The sequence below is a fragment of the Alligator mississippiensis genome, chromosome 1 (genome assembly GCF_030867095.1).
Source record: "Alligator mississippiensis isolate rAllMis1 chromosome 1, rAllMis1, whole genome shotgun sequence".
In the NCBI taxonomy this organism is placed as follows: Eukaryota; Metazoa; Chordata; order Crocodylia; family Alligatoridae; genus Alligator; species Alligator mississippiensis.
The window spans coordinates 1,344,763-1,358,580 of NC_081824.1; the positions used below are offsets into that span (position 1 = coordinate 1,344,763).

At 51.4% G+C, this 13,818-nt stretch overlaps 2 long non-coding RNA genes across 3 annotated transcripts in view; one reads left to right on the plus strand and one right to left on the minus strand.

Annotated features, from left to right (window-relative positions):
- Positions 1-12,404, plus strand: part of LOC109285738 (uncharacterized) — an 86,328-nt gene extending 73,924 nt beyond the window's left edge. Inside the window, exons 1-2 of one of the 2 annotated variants that reach the window (XR_009462285.1) lie at positions 1,740-2,203; positions 11,005-12,404. This is a non-coding gene — a long non-coding RNA (uncharacterized LOC109285738). Of the gene's footprint in view, positions 1-1,739; positions 2,204-11,004 lie in introns of those variants that run through there. The other variant, XR_009462284.1, reaches the window with a different exon arrangement.
- On the minus strand, positions 1,663-13,758 carry LOC109285737 (uncharacterized). The gene is made up of 2 exons (XR_009462282.1): positions 13,620-13,758; positions 1,663-11,093 (listed from the first exon to the last, which is right to left on the minus strand). It is a non-coding gene; the product is annotated as an uncharacterized LOC109285737 (long non-coding RNA).
- Positions 13,759-13,818: the final 60 nt, after the last annotated feature.

The window sequence follows — 13,818 nt, forward strand, 5'->3', positions numbered from 1 at the left end:
AAGCTGCGAGCGTGACCTAGTTCTCTCCTGGCTCCCTGGCAGGCTGGAACGGGCGGGATAGGATGTCGCCTTTGGGGGCGAAACACAATCCCCGCAGCAGGGCAGAGCCAGCCTCGGTACCCGGCCGTGCCAGCACGTGGCTGCTCTGCTCGCCTGGCTGGGGCGGGGGCTGCAGGCCGGGGCAGCAGGGAGGGGAAGATGATTGCCAGCTCCCAGCCGCGTGGCTGCGAGCCAGGAGAGCACGGAGAAACCCGCACGGGGGGTTGGGAGTCTGCCTGGGGTCTGCAGCGCTCGCTGGGCTGGGAGTCAGGGGACCATTGCACAAGGAGATGCCTAGCTCTGATAGACACGCTGAATAACCAGAGAGCCAGCGGCAGCTGGGCCAGCTGAGCCCAGATCCAGGGCAAGACTCGAACTCAGGCCTCCAAGACACCTTCAAGGTTCTTGCTATGAAGACGGTGCAGCCGGGAAGACCGTAACCTGGTCTGGTGCCTCTGATCGGCGCTGGTGGGGATGGGGAAGTACCGCAGCCCCTGCCGGGGGCAGGAATTGTTAGCTTCCCTATGGGGAAAATGGGGCCCAGGGGAGTTGAGGGACTCACCCAGCGCCACAGCCACCATCGGTGGCAGAGAGTAGGAGACCGGCAGAGTCCCTGATTCCTCCGTGGTGCCCTCTCACCCGGCTCCCAAAACCCCGGGGCCTGTCTCTGCTGGAAGTACGTCCACCGATGTTGCACCTGCAGCGCGTGCAGACGGGCTGCGCCGATGGGACAGACAGAGTCTGAAGCGAGGGCGGGGTGATGTAGGTGCACCCCGGCATCACCAACCCTTTGCTGAGTGCTGCTGGCTGCCCCTTCCCTGGGGAAATGGACCCTGGGAATTTACCCCTTCCCCGAGGAAGATATTGCCCCTGCCAGAGCTGAGACAGTAGCAGCCAAGCGGCTTCTATGGGCAAAGCCCCGTGACGTTTCTTCCCGAGAGCAGGACCGGCCTCGGGCCCGGTGCCGTCGTTGATGATCGAGATGGAGCCAGGTGCTTCCCTGCCCGCTTGGCTGCACCAGAACCGTTCCCCCCAGCTCGTTATCCTGGGTGCCAGCCTCTGCACGAGGCCTTGTAGCCGGCTCCCGCTGCTTCAGCCGCCGTCCGCCCGGGCAGACGGGCTGTGCTCTCTCTCCCTACCTTTTGGTGGCCTGATCCCTCCTGAAGAGGCAAGGTGGGGGTGGCTGCACTTGTGCTGTCCAAGGCAATGCCTTGCAGGGCTGAGGGGAGATACAGCAAGGGGGAATGGACCAGAGCTTTCTCCAGGACACGGGTGATGCACAAAGCTCTGGGAAAGTGCAGCGCCAGGGCCTGGCCGCGTTCATAGGATCAGAGAAAATGGGGGTGGGAAGGGAGCTCAGGAGGTCACATCTGATGCAGCCCCCTGCTCCAAGCAGGACCAGTCCCAACTGCATCGTCCCAGCCAAGGCTTTGTTGAGCCAGGCGCTGGCACAGGTGACCTTGACCTCAAAGTCAGCGGGCAGAGGCGGATGCTGAGGTGCCGATTGCCTGCCGCGGGGTGCGTGGCTGAACCGGGCCAAGGAAGAAGACGCTCAGTTCGGGATGTAAACTTGGGTCAGCTCAGCATAAGCACCACGACGGCAATGTCCAGAGTCTGAGTGGACACATTTAACCAGGGTATTTTAATAGACCAAATGCAAACACAGCTAAGCACAGAGCTCAGGAGAAAATTCCTGCTCACCATTAACAGTGGGTGGCGGCACTCACAGCGCTCTCTTCTTCAGTGTTTTTTCCTTGTCTGGTTCTTTCACCCGTTCAGGGGGCAGGATTGCTCCTGGTTTCTCCCCTAGCCTGCCTTTTGCGGGGTCTTGCGCATACAAATCCACCATCGAATTGGTCAGCGTGTGGTCACTTCCACTGTCTGGCTCTTGTTCTCCAGCACGATTCTGTTTAGGATGAAACAACACTGAAAAAAAAAAAACAAGGAAGAAACAAAGATTTCTATGTCTTTGGTGTTTTGCTAAAAAGCACGTTACAGAACCTACCTCCGGACCCTGAAATGAAAAGCAGCCCTCACTCAAGGATACATTATTTTCCTACAAGGATGACATCAACCGTCTGCGAACGGAAAGAATGCCGTTCTGCTAACAAAGAGGAGAAAATTAATCACGCCGGCTGGAAGCAATGACGTTATCTCAGTGCTGGTAACAAGCTGATTGATATGACTCGGGCATTTTTTCAGACATGCGTTGATTAGCTGATAGGGTTCGTTACTAGAGACCGAGCGAACCCAGACTCCCAGGCTGTGGCATGCAAACCAGCAGACCCAGTGTGACCCCCGCACCGGGCTGGGAAATGTAGTCCTGCTGCAGTCTGCAGAGGTGGGCTGCCGGCTGCCTCGGCTCTGCTGACTCCAGGCTGTCCTTGGAGAGAAGAGACCAGCTTCTTTTTTAGTGTCTGGGCTCTGGTTTCAGCTTCAGCCAGTGACAGGCAGGCAAGTAAAACAGGCAGCTTTAAGGGCAAGGTTTTGGACGTTGGGCCCAGTCTCCTGCTCTTGCAACTGGGCAGGAATCATTGCTGGATGCTTCACCACCGGCACAAGGCTGGGGCCAATTCAAACTGACCTCCGGTGCACGTGCATGACCCGGAGCTTAGCGAGTACGTGTCTTTTAGCAGGTGTTTGTCTTTCCAGTTTGCTTTTTGAAGAGTGAAATGTCAGCGAAGCGGCACTGTTATAGATGTTACTGCAGCTTTGATCTCAATGCCAGTTGGTCGATGCTGGGAACGTGGGATGGGGTCTAATACCATTTTATTACTTAGCCCAGCGATGGTGTTGCTGGTGAATATAAGGTCTGGGTTGTATGCTCATATCCAGAGCAGCATCTGTTGAATGATTTAGGTAGCTTTGGGCCATGAATCAAACTCATTTGGTATGCATCCGACTACGCTTCCGCTGCTTCACTGTCTTTATTGGTCTCAGTGTAGCCGCTCAGCAATGTAGGACAACAACGTAGGACCTCAACAATACCCCTCGCCATCGCTTAAAGTTGCACAAGCCCTTCTGGATCCGCTTACTTAACCTTCCACAATGTGACTTCAATCTTCATGACGCTTGGAAAACCGAATGGAGTTCACAGGAAGTCCCAGATAAATTTCTTGTGATAGATCCAATGCAGAAGGCCCCTGGCTTTGATCTCCCACGACGCTCATGGGCAGCTCTAACCCATATCCGCACAAACCGTGGGAGATGCGGATACTTGGTGCACAAATGGAGAATAAAAAACTCTCCCGTGTGCAACTGCGGTCACCCAGAACATGCAACGACTCAATGCCCGACCCACAAATAGGAAGGAGTTATCACAGCGATACACTCTGCTGCTCCTGGCACAACTGTCTGGCTCAACCACCTAAATGTAAAGCTATAGCTGCTGTTCTGTATCTACACCAGCCGTATGAAAGAAGAAGTGCCGCCCCACGGCGTGCTGTGGCTCTTGAAGTCACCAGTGATCATCCGTGGAGCCAGGGAAAGATCCAGCTGACCCCAAGAGCTTCAGACCTATCCCTCTGCTGTGCCACACATCCAAACTGTATGAACGACTGATACTGAACTGGCTTGCTCTATACATGGATGAACACCTAATCCCCGAACAGGCGGCTTTCATCCTGGAAAATCAACAACGGGCCAGCTGCTCAATCTAACTCAACATATTGAGGATGGCTTTGAAAGAGGCCAAATGACCTAACCACTGCCTACGGTTAACTGCCGGCGACTCCTCCACAAGCCCCTGGAAATGGGAAAAGATCTGCACCTTACAGAGCTGATAAAAACCCTGCTTGAAAACCGACTTGTTTTTGCTAAACTGGATGGGAAGCAAAGCAGATGGAGGTAACAAATGAATGGTCTCCCCCAAGGAAGCATGCTTGCACCATTGCTATATAACATCTATACAAATGACCAACCAATTGATTTGGAAACAGAAATGTTTCATCTATGCAGCTGACCTGCGCATAGCAGCCCACAACTGGCTTCGACCATGTTGAAAAATCCCTAAGTGAGGCACTCGTTGGCCTGATCTCATACTATGTTGAAAACGAACTACGCGCCAGCCCAGCGAAAACACAAGTATGTGCTTTCCATCTGAAAAACCATGAGGCCAACTGCTAGCTCAGCATTACGTGGTCTGGGACCCACTATCCCACTGTACAAATACAGTTGACCTTGGAGTCACCTTCGCTGCACAAGTGTGTGTAACAACATGGTCAAATGTGGTGTAGATACACAAGAAGAAGAAGAATTGGACGCACACCTTACTGGGGTTATTTGACCCCAGCACTTTCCTGCCCAGATCAGGGGAGGCTGGACCAGATGATCTCACAAAGTCCCTTCCAGCCCTAAACTTCTGTAGATCTGTGAACTGCTGTGATCCTATCTATCGCCTTTCTTGAATATGGTAACAATTCTGGCATCTTTCAAGTCATTGGGGATCTGTTCATGTTTCCCAAATTTCATAATAATGATGTGTGTTTGGTGGGAGAGCGTTTTCCACCTTGCTTATAAATTGCAGCTGGTTTTCCATCAGAACCACACGCTTTGTTGTTCTTCATCTGCTTAATGCCTACCAAAGCCTCTTGATAAGTTGGTGGATCTGCAAGGTAGTCCTTAGCAGGGTGTTGCAGAATGGCTTTGATGGTGGTGTCTTCAACGCTAGAATCTCAGTTCAGGGGCTCTTGGAAGTGTTTCTTCCACCATGTGTTGACGGTGGAGTTGTCTTTAAACTTTTTGTTCCATCCTTGGACCTTAAGGAGCCAGCTCCTTGTGTACTTGGCCTGTGGATAGCTTGGGTTGTGCTGAAGAAACTACGCGCGTCATGGCTGTCGGCAAACTTTTGGATCTTTTGCTTTGTCCTCCCACCATTTGTTCTTTTGCTCTCGGCTTTTCCTCAGGGTCTCGGTTTTAATGTAGCGATAAATGTCTTGCTTTTGTTTGGCATTGATGCCATTCTGCCAAGCCTTGCAGGCTCTCCTTCTTCTGTCAATGAGAGCCTGAAGTTCCCTAGCATTTTCATCGACCCAGTCCTGACGTTTCTTTGGGGAGAAGCCGAGACTCTTTGCGTGTCTCGTGGGTGCCTTTCTTGAGGCTCTCCCAGTGATCACCGGTGTCAAGATCATCATGGAGGTAGGAGAGTTTCTCACTGAGGTGCTGCTGCAGACGATCACTTTTAGCAGGATCTTTCAAGCACTTGAACCTCTTCCTTGGCTGCTTCTTTTGTTTACGTTGTTTTGGGGTGACGAGAATGGACAGGACAAAACGTACCAAACGACGATCTGTCCAGAAGTCACCTGCGCTGGAAATAGGTCTGGTGATAGAGGTGTTGTGATGGTCCCAGGCATGCATTACATAGTCAGTCAGGTGCCAGTGCTTCCAATGCGGTGCACCCATGATATCTTCTATTTCAGCTTTGGCCGAATGAGTTGATGACGATGAGATCGTATTCAAATCACTTGCTCAGGAGAAGAACTGCATTTGGACTGACTCTCCGCACCCCTTCCTTTCCAAGCGTTCCTTTCCATAGCCCAGACTCCCTGCCCACTCGAGCGTTGAAATCACCACGAAGAATTGTCTTACGTTTTTTGGGGACAGATGAGAAGACACGGTCAAGTTTAGAACGGACTATTTTGTTTTGTCACCTGTATCCAGGGCCAGGGCGTATGCACTGATGACTGCTGCGTGTTGTCTGTTGGTCAGTGGAAGACAAGGGGCCGTGAGCTGCTCGTTGATGCCAACCAGACACGCTGGCATCTGAGTGACCATCTTGGTCTCGATAGCTAAACCAGTGCTGTGGATGTGTCTGTCTTTTTTGGCCTGTGCTTTCCAAACAAAGGTGTAACCACCACTGTGCTCTGAGCTGCCCCTCTCCTGCATGTCTGCTCACTAAGTGCAGCAATTTCAATGTCAAATCATGCAAATTCTCTGGCCAGAAGCGTTGTCCTTTGCTTCGGTCGGTCGCTGTTAGGGCTGTCCATCGGTGTGCGGACGCTCCAGGTTGCAAGCTCTGTTACTTGATTTGGGCTGTGGATGGAGTGATCTCACTGGACATGGTTTTCCAGTCAGGTGAAACGAGACAGGCTACCTTTAGGACTAGTTTTCTAGTCCCCTCCCCGCACAGGGTGAGTGGGGTGGATCGTCAGTAGGCCTGCTCAGACATGACTGCAGCTACCGAACGGCGCTCCTGTCTCAGTTCCAAGTGCAAAGCAACCATCGTATCATCTCAGCCTCCGTGTAGGTCTGTGAGTAGGGACTTCCAGGAATCACTAGCAGCTACCCCATCACCACTTGTCCGTCGCTGCAGGACTGGCTATCGAAGGGATGTGCATTCATGTTAATGTGGGGATGCCTTTGCACATCAGCAACCACAAAATACTTTTATGGGAAGGAAAGCTTAATCGAATGGCAAGGAAAACCTAAACAACCGGAGGTTTCTGTTCCGCCGCAGCCTTCATCTGCTTTTGCAGCTACTGTCAAGTATTCTGTCTTCATCCACCTCGAGGACGTTATATTTGAAAAAACAGGTCTTGAAAAATAAAGTCCTGCTATGCACACTGATGGTGAACAGCAAATAGTAGCCATCAGAGTCCATCGTGTCTGGGCTGCACTGTGCAAGGTGCTGTACAAGGTTACGGTAAATGACAGCTTCTCCTCCAAGGCACTTACAGTCTGAAAGACAAGGTATAACCAGTAAAAACAAGTGGGTTGAGATGAGGGTGATGGAGATGGTTGTCCATACGTCTTTTCCATTTGGGAGCTCCACAGAGCTGGTTAGATCACGGTAGAGCAGTGCCTTGATTCAGTTAGTCTGTAAGGTGCATCTCTACCCTGCCTCCTACTGAGGACATGGTTCAAAGACAGCGCAACTTGTTCTCATTTCATGGGTGTCTGGGATCATTTCTTCACAGAAAGATGAACTTCCTGGGCCAAATTCACAGGGGAGATAAGTGGTTTGACGACGCATGGCTGCAAAGTGGCTGGAAGGCGGGTGTAGGAAGCCAGGTTGTGTGACTTGCACTGACTGATGCTCACGGGGTGTGCAAAATGAGTGTGACGCCAAGTGAGAGGATCACAGCAAGGAAGGGCTGGCAGGGTCTGAGGAGTCCGTCCAGGCCACCCCCTGCTCACGGCGGTACCGTCCTTGTCTAAACCACTCCCCCAGGGATGGGGTAGCCTCTAGTTCTGGGCTCTAGACTTGCTGTTGCTGTCTGTACTGGCCCACACTGCCTCTCTAGGGGATCCGGTCCAAGGCTGAATCGCCCCCAGGCTTAAAAAGTTCTTCCTAATTCCCAATCCACATCTTTTTTTGTTGCAAGTCTCCTGGTTTTGCTGCCAAATTTCTGCTTCTAAATCACTGCTCCACACACACTCCAGCAGCTTCAGCCCCCGCAGGGTCAGCTTCCCTTAGGCACCAGCCCTGTCCATTCAGCCTCTGAGTTGCCACCCTCTTTTCTGATCAAATCCCCTTCAGTTTCCTCTTCTCCCGACTAAATAATCCCAGCTGTTCCTCATTTGCCAATGGTTTTTTTTCCACCTTTACATTGTGCTTGTTGTTTGCCTCTGGACTGTTTCCAATTTGTCCCCATCTTCCTTGCAGTGCAGTGCCCCAAACCAGACCCCGGTGCTCCAGATGAGAACTCACCAGAACTGAATCAAGCAGAAGTCTCACTCCCCTTGACTGGCACGCGATGTTGGCATATGTTGGCATACCCCGGCATGCTAGTAGCTGCTTGGCACCAACATTACTGTCTTATATTCCCTTTTCGCTCCACCATAAACCCTAGGTCCTTTTTAGTAGAACTGCAGCCTCGCCATTCATTCCCCATTTTGGTTTTGGGCACTGACTGTTCCTCCTGGCATATAGCACTTGGCACTCGTCCTTATTGAACCACGTCCTATTTATTTACATCATGGCATAGTGGAGCAATTTGGGTATAAATGGGTGCAGATCTTTCTGAGCCCGGTGGAAGCTGAGTCTGCTTGTGGCACAGATGAATTTGGCCGTCTTTGGCCCACGCATCTCTTAGCAACTCTTCTCAACGTCAGGGGTATCTTAACAAGGAAAAGATGGGAACAGATTGAACCGGTGTTGAACCAAGTAAGGGTAGACCTAACTTGCCTACAGGAATGTGGTATACCAGGGGAGAGGGATTATAAATGCTTTGAGAGAAGGTGGAGATGGGGAACATCTTGGGGGGGTCAGGTACAAATAACAAAGCAGCAGGGGCAGCAATATTATTCAAGACCCCCGAGCTGAGAGCAAAGCAGGTAGAAGTCCTCAGTGGCAGATTGCAATGAATGATATTATCAGTTGGGGGCACAGAATTAAAAATGCTCAATGTACTGAGGAGCCTGGGGAGGTGCGTGACCCTCCCATTAAATACATCTATCTGTACGGAGGCAGCAAGCAAATCCTCTATTCCTGGCTCGGGTTCTTCCTTGCTGAGCGCCCTTGGTACACCCCTGCGTGGCTGCTTCCCTACCCGCGATATGGTATCGCTGAGGCTTCATGACAGAAAAGCAATGTTATGGCGCTTTCCCACGCACCATGCACATCAATCCATGAGTGGGAGTAAGTGGGTCAGTACAGCCGCCTTCCTGCTGGTATGCCTCCAGGTTGTCCTCTATTCCAGACCCCGGCGGTCTTGCCGGTGCGGCAAGAGACAGCGCGGGGGGAGAGCAGCTGGAGCGCGCCCTGTTGCCTCTCTCGTCCGATATTTGGGGGGATAAAAGGCAGGCTGTAAAAGCAGTTGGGAAATTCCCAGCTCTCATCTAGGATCTGGGTTTCAGTGCAGATGTGATGTGAGCAATGTCTAGAAGGAAACTAGATCAGCATTGCTGCTAAAAGAGATTAAGGGATTTCATACCCTCTCCCCACGAGATGCAATTTAAAGAGGCAGAACCCCCTTTCTAAAAAAAGCTTTAAATGAGCAAAGGCGAAGGTGAATTCCCACCTCCACTTATGAAAGCTGCTTTATTTAGTGAACGAGGTGGATCTCTAGTTTAATTACCTTGGAGCTTCTTGGGCTAAAGGCTTAGTCCCCCTACTTTTAGGCAACTATTAATAATAACAACTGAAACACAGGCTTGCAAGCTCCTTTTACCCCATGATCTAAAAGCACCTTGCAAGCAATAATAAATTAGCCCCCGCATTATGTTGGTGATAGGTGAGAGCCCACTTTCTCCACAGACAAAGAGCCTGTACTGTAACTTGCCTGAGGTCACATAGCAATGCAGCGGCAGGGTGAAAACCACTGTCTCTCAGTCCCATGCTCTAATTGCTAGTTCGCTCTGCCTCCTTGGTGCAAACCTTAGAAAACAAGGCAGTGACTGGCTCTGCAAAGCACTAATGATAACAATGCAAAGCTTTTTTCCCCCACTTGCAGGCAGCTTGTGGTAGCATGAGCTGATATTACCATAAGCAATGCTGCCGCTGTGGCAGAGACTTTCCTCTGTAGACAGAGCATTTGGATGCCTTAGAGAGGAGCTGGGGGGGCGGGTGTGACCCTCTGAATCCATCTACAGACATCAAGAAAGATGACGCGCCTGAAGCCTCCGACCTGGGGAACGAATTCCTTCGGGTGTGTTCTTCCAGGCTGCCCTTGTCATCCAGCTCGGAGATTTTTTTTTTCAGTTGGCAGAAGTGGAGCACAGAAAGCTCTTAAAACATGCTCCAACAAGATGCTCGTCACTTGGGAGAGCCTTGCCGAACCATCTGTTTCAGACACTTCCTTGTCAGGAATCGGATTGAAATGACGGTGCAGAAATATGTGCTGGGCAAACTGAGACCCTCTTTGTCAAACTCCAGCTGGACTCTGCGTGACCTTTGCCGGGCCTTCCCGCTTCGGATTTGACAATTACATCTTTTTTTGCATTGATTGAACCATTTAATCGGCGCTGAAGTGCCGTGGTGATTGGCGATACATAGAAGCCTCAAAAAGATAGCTAGTATCTGGGTGTTTCCAAACTTTGCTGCAACATTGGTGTCAAAATTCAAGCCCATTTGGGTCTGGTTCCCTCGCGACTTTCCACCAGTCCAGGCCTGCTCTAACCAGATGAAATGCATAGAAAGTGCGGCCCAAATTAAAAGAATTAGATGACTATCATGCTGTAGCTCCTTGTATATGTTCTTACACCATTTAGACACTGGCCTTCTTGGTAAAATATCCCTATAGTAAAATGCGGGTAGTACTTGGCAACTTTTAGGGTTTCTATGGAAACAGAATAAAGGTGCTGGATGGTTGAAAAGCATGGCAAACCAATACCAGCATATTCAGAATTAAAACTATTTTGCATTTGTCGCATCTCCCGTTCAAGCGGATCTCAAAAAACATTTCTAATAACCCCGGGGGTAACTTAAGATCCTTGCAGACAACATTTTGAGTGCTGCGTTCGATGCTAGAGCTGCGTCCATTGGCTCGTGTATTCTGCAAACCCTGCTTGTGCAATCTCCCCATGTATCTGCTGTCCTGCTTAGCATGGTATAAGAGAGTGACAAGGATATTGCACCATGCTAGTCTCACGTGACCTGCACTCTGGGGCAGCTGTGTTAAGAAATGCAGTGAGCAAGTGGAAGGACTGGTACTCATTTCCTTGCCTTTGCTGTTCAGACAATGCACAGACTATGTAGAGGGGTCTTCCTTCCACTGGAGAGTCAGAAAGCTGCATTTTGGAGCAAGGAACTAGAAGTAACTTGGTGGGGTGGGGAACTGCCATCAGATTTTATGGTAGACTGGAGTGACAGCTGGGAATGAAAGTGATGCTAACAGGGTAAAATCGGCCTGTGGGTGGCTTGACCTGGCCATACGGGTACAGCAACCGGACAGGGCAGGAGGATATAGTGCTTGAGCAGGACACCGAGTCTTCGGGGGCAGCGGATGGGAGGAAAGGGGGGAACACTCAGGTGATGCAGCAGCTGCAGGGGTGACACGACAGCTGTGATTTATTTCCTTGTTCCAGGTTCCTGACCAGGGTCCAGGAGGTTATAGCTCCACTGCACGACTGGAGTCAAATATCCGCTGCCTCCAGTGGCTACCGTTACATCTCCTCTGCAAGAAAAAAATAATCAAACGAAATGAAATACAGTCTCATCGGAGAACAGCCGCAGCCCGTGCCTGTCCGCGGAGAGAGTCAAAGCGACAGTCGGGATGGAGCCCAGCGTCACCTACCCACGTCCCGCCCTACCGCGTGAGAACACTCCTCAGCATGTTACTGGACCTCTGCTGACAGCTCCTGCCCCTGAACCCTGGGTTATTTTGACTTGCTTCTTGATTACAAAGCAGTTTCCTCTGGAGAGGCCTATTTGACAGCTGAGGTGGATGCACCGCTCGGAGACTGGGTTCCCTGCCAGGGACCAGCTGGGCAAGCGTTACATCTGTCAGGGCAGGAATGTCTTTCCAAAGAATTCCCCTTGGTCTGCATTAGAGATCTCCTGTAGGCCCCACACTCACCTAGGCTCATACTGCAGCAGTGCAGCCTTGGGGCAGAGGGCATTTTCTGACTAATGTCCAACTTTCTCCATCTCACTTGCAAGGGGGGAAGCACGTGCCACTCTTTTCACAAGAGTTCTTCCATTTTATGTTGCTGGTAGGTATATTTTATTGAACTCAGGATAATAGTCTTTGGCCTGAGCAGCTTGTTAAATGCCAGCACTGGGACTGATCATTTTCTGCTGATTCTGATATCTGAGAGGCAGCGATATTTTGGGGGGTTATAGCTTTGATTGGATCGATTGCATGGCTGGGAGAGGTTTTAGACAAGCTTTGGTGCACAAAGTACTCTTCTTCAGGTTACCATTTTGAAACATTATTTTGAGCTGTATTGAGATATACTCAACAAGCTACACACAGATCCCTGGCATCTGCCATTTTCTCTGTTACATTTTTTGGAATTTGTACTGAGTTTTCTGCTAATTCATTTGATTGTGCAGGCCGAGGACTTGCAGGATGTGGTTACATTGAGATAGCAAAGAGAGGCTCTAAAATGAACCGCTCCTTCAGTTTCCAACTCTCACACTGTGTGCGCGAATGTCAAGGTCCAGCTCCTGCAGATAACAGACAGCAGGAGAAATCCAGCTTCCATGTTTGTAAGTCAGTGAGTTTCTAGCTCTCCTGGTTGTGGGGAAAAAGTCTAGAAATGTGACCCAGGGTATAAAAATTCAGAAATCATAGTACAGGTACAAGCAATATGTGTGTGTGTGTTTTTAAGAAGGACCTCACCATTTCAAGGCAATATCATGAATTTGGAGGTGGGGGTGGGGTATGACTCATGGTTTTTTATGTTTAGACTTGGCAATGCTAGGAGCAGTGAGCAATTATCTTTTATTAAACCATGTGGAATACCACAGGGAGCAAACTGTATTTTACACTCTGCCGTTTTATCATCACTCACTGTGTTGTGCAACAGCTTGGATTCAGCCGCACTTGAGCAACTGTCAGTTAATAACAGGTAATCTTCCCCATTTACTCTGAATATAGCCGTACCCGCCTTGGACCAGGCATCTCACGTGTTTTCAGTGGAGGCTCAGTAGACTTCACACTTCAGTAGCAGTTCTCAAATTTGGACAGAACAGGCCACCTTGGGCTCTGCTCGTACACTTCTCAGCTGGTTCCTGTGGATTCGTTTTAGCACATCCACCCTCGTGCTGCTCGGTATCACGGAACAACATCCTCTGCACATTTCCAACCATTTCATATACGTCCGTCAGCGGTGTCAAAGTCACGTGGCCTCGCCGGCTGCATGGCTGGTGCAGGGCAGTCCACAGGCCAGATCAAGGCCACGGACCCCCAGCCTGCGCGCCCGGTCCAGCGCGTGGGACTTGCGACCCAGCCCCAGCGAGTGCCACAGGGCCGGACGGCACAGCGCGCGAGTCAATGGGGCAGCACCGGGGGCTGGATTGTGGGGACACCCCTGACCGACGTGAAGAGACCTGATAACCCTCACGTAGCACTTCTCAAGTTGCAGCAAGGAAGGTTTAAGTTGAATATTGGGAAAAACGTTCTCGCTAGGGGGGCGGTGAAGCACTGGAACGGGCTCCCTGGAGGTGGGGGAGTCTCCGTCCTTGGGCGCTTTTAAGCCTTGGGTACGATGAAGCTAGGGCTGGTCCTGCTTTGGACTAGATGTGACCTCCTGAGGTCCGGTCCAACCCTCATTGCCCATTACTCTATGTTTTGACACAGTGTCACTTTTATTTCCTTCTTGGCACTTATCAACCGGCGGTGCTTCAGCCACATTTCCTTTAAAACACCTGTTTTTCAAGACCTGCGTGTCAGAGTCATAAAAAATTCAGGTTGGAAAAGACCTCAGGAGGTCACATCTAGTCCAGTCCCCTGCAGGAAACGCCTGCAATGCCCCTGCTTGCCCCGTACATAAGGGCGTAACGGGCACTAGGACCTGGGGGAACAGGGGCACTAGGACCTGGGGGGTAAAGGGCAGCAGGGGCAGGGTTCCCCCGGGCCCCCACGTGCGGGCATTGCCTGCATGCACTAGGCACTGGGCGAGAGGGGCACTAGGACCTGGGGGAAAGGGGTAGCACAGGGATGCCTCCCTGAGCACCCACATGCGCGCGCACCCACCTGTGCGGCACGTGGTCCGCAGACAGTCCCTAGAGGGCGCCGCCGCGGCCGCCTCCCCTCTGCGTCTGCGCGCGGTCCCGCAGTGACATCACCCCCTCTCCCAGCTTGAACCAATCCGTTGGCTCCGGCCCCGGCAAGGGGGCGGGACTTCCTCACCTCCCCCTCCCCCCGCCTCCTCCCAGAAGCCCCGCCCCGGCGG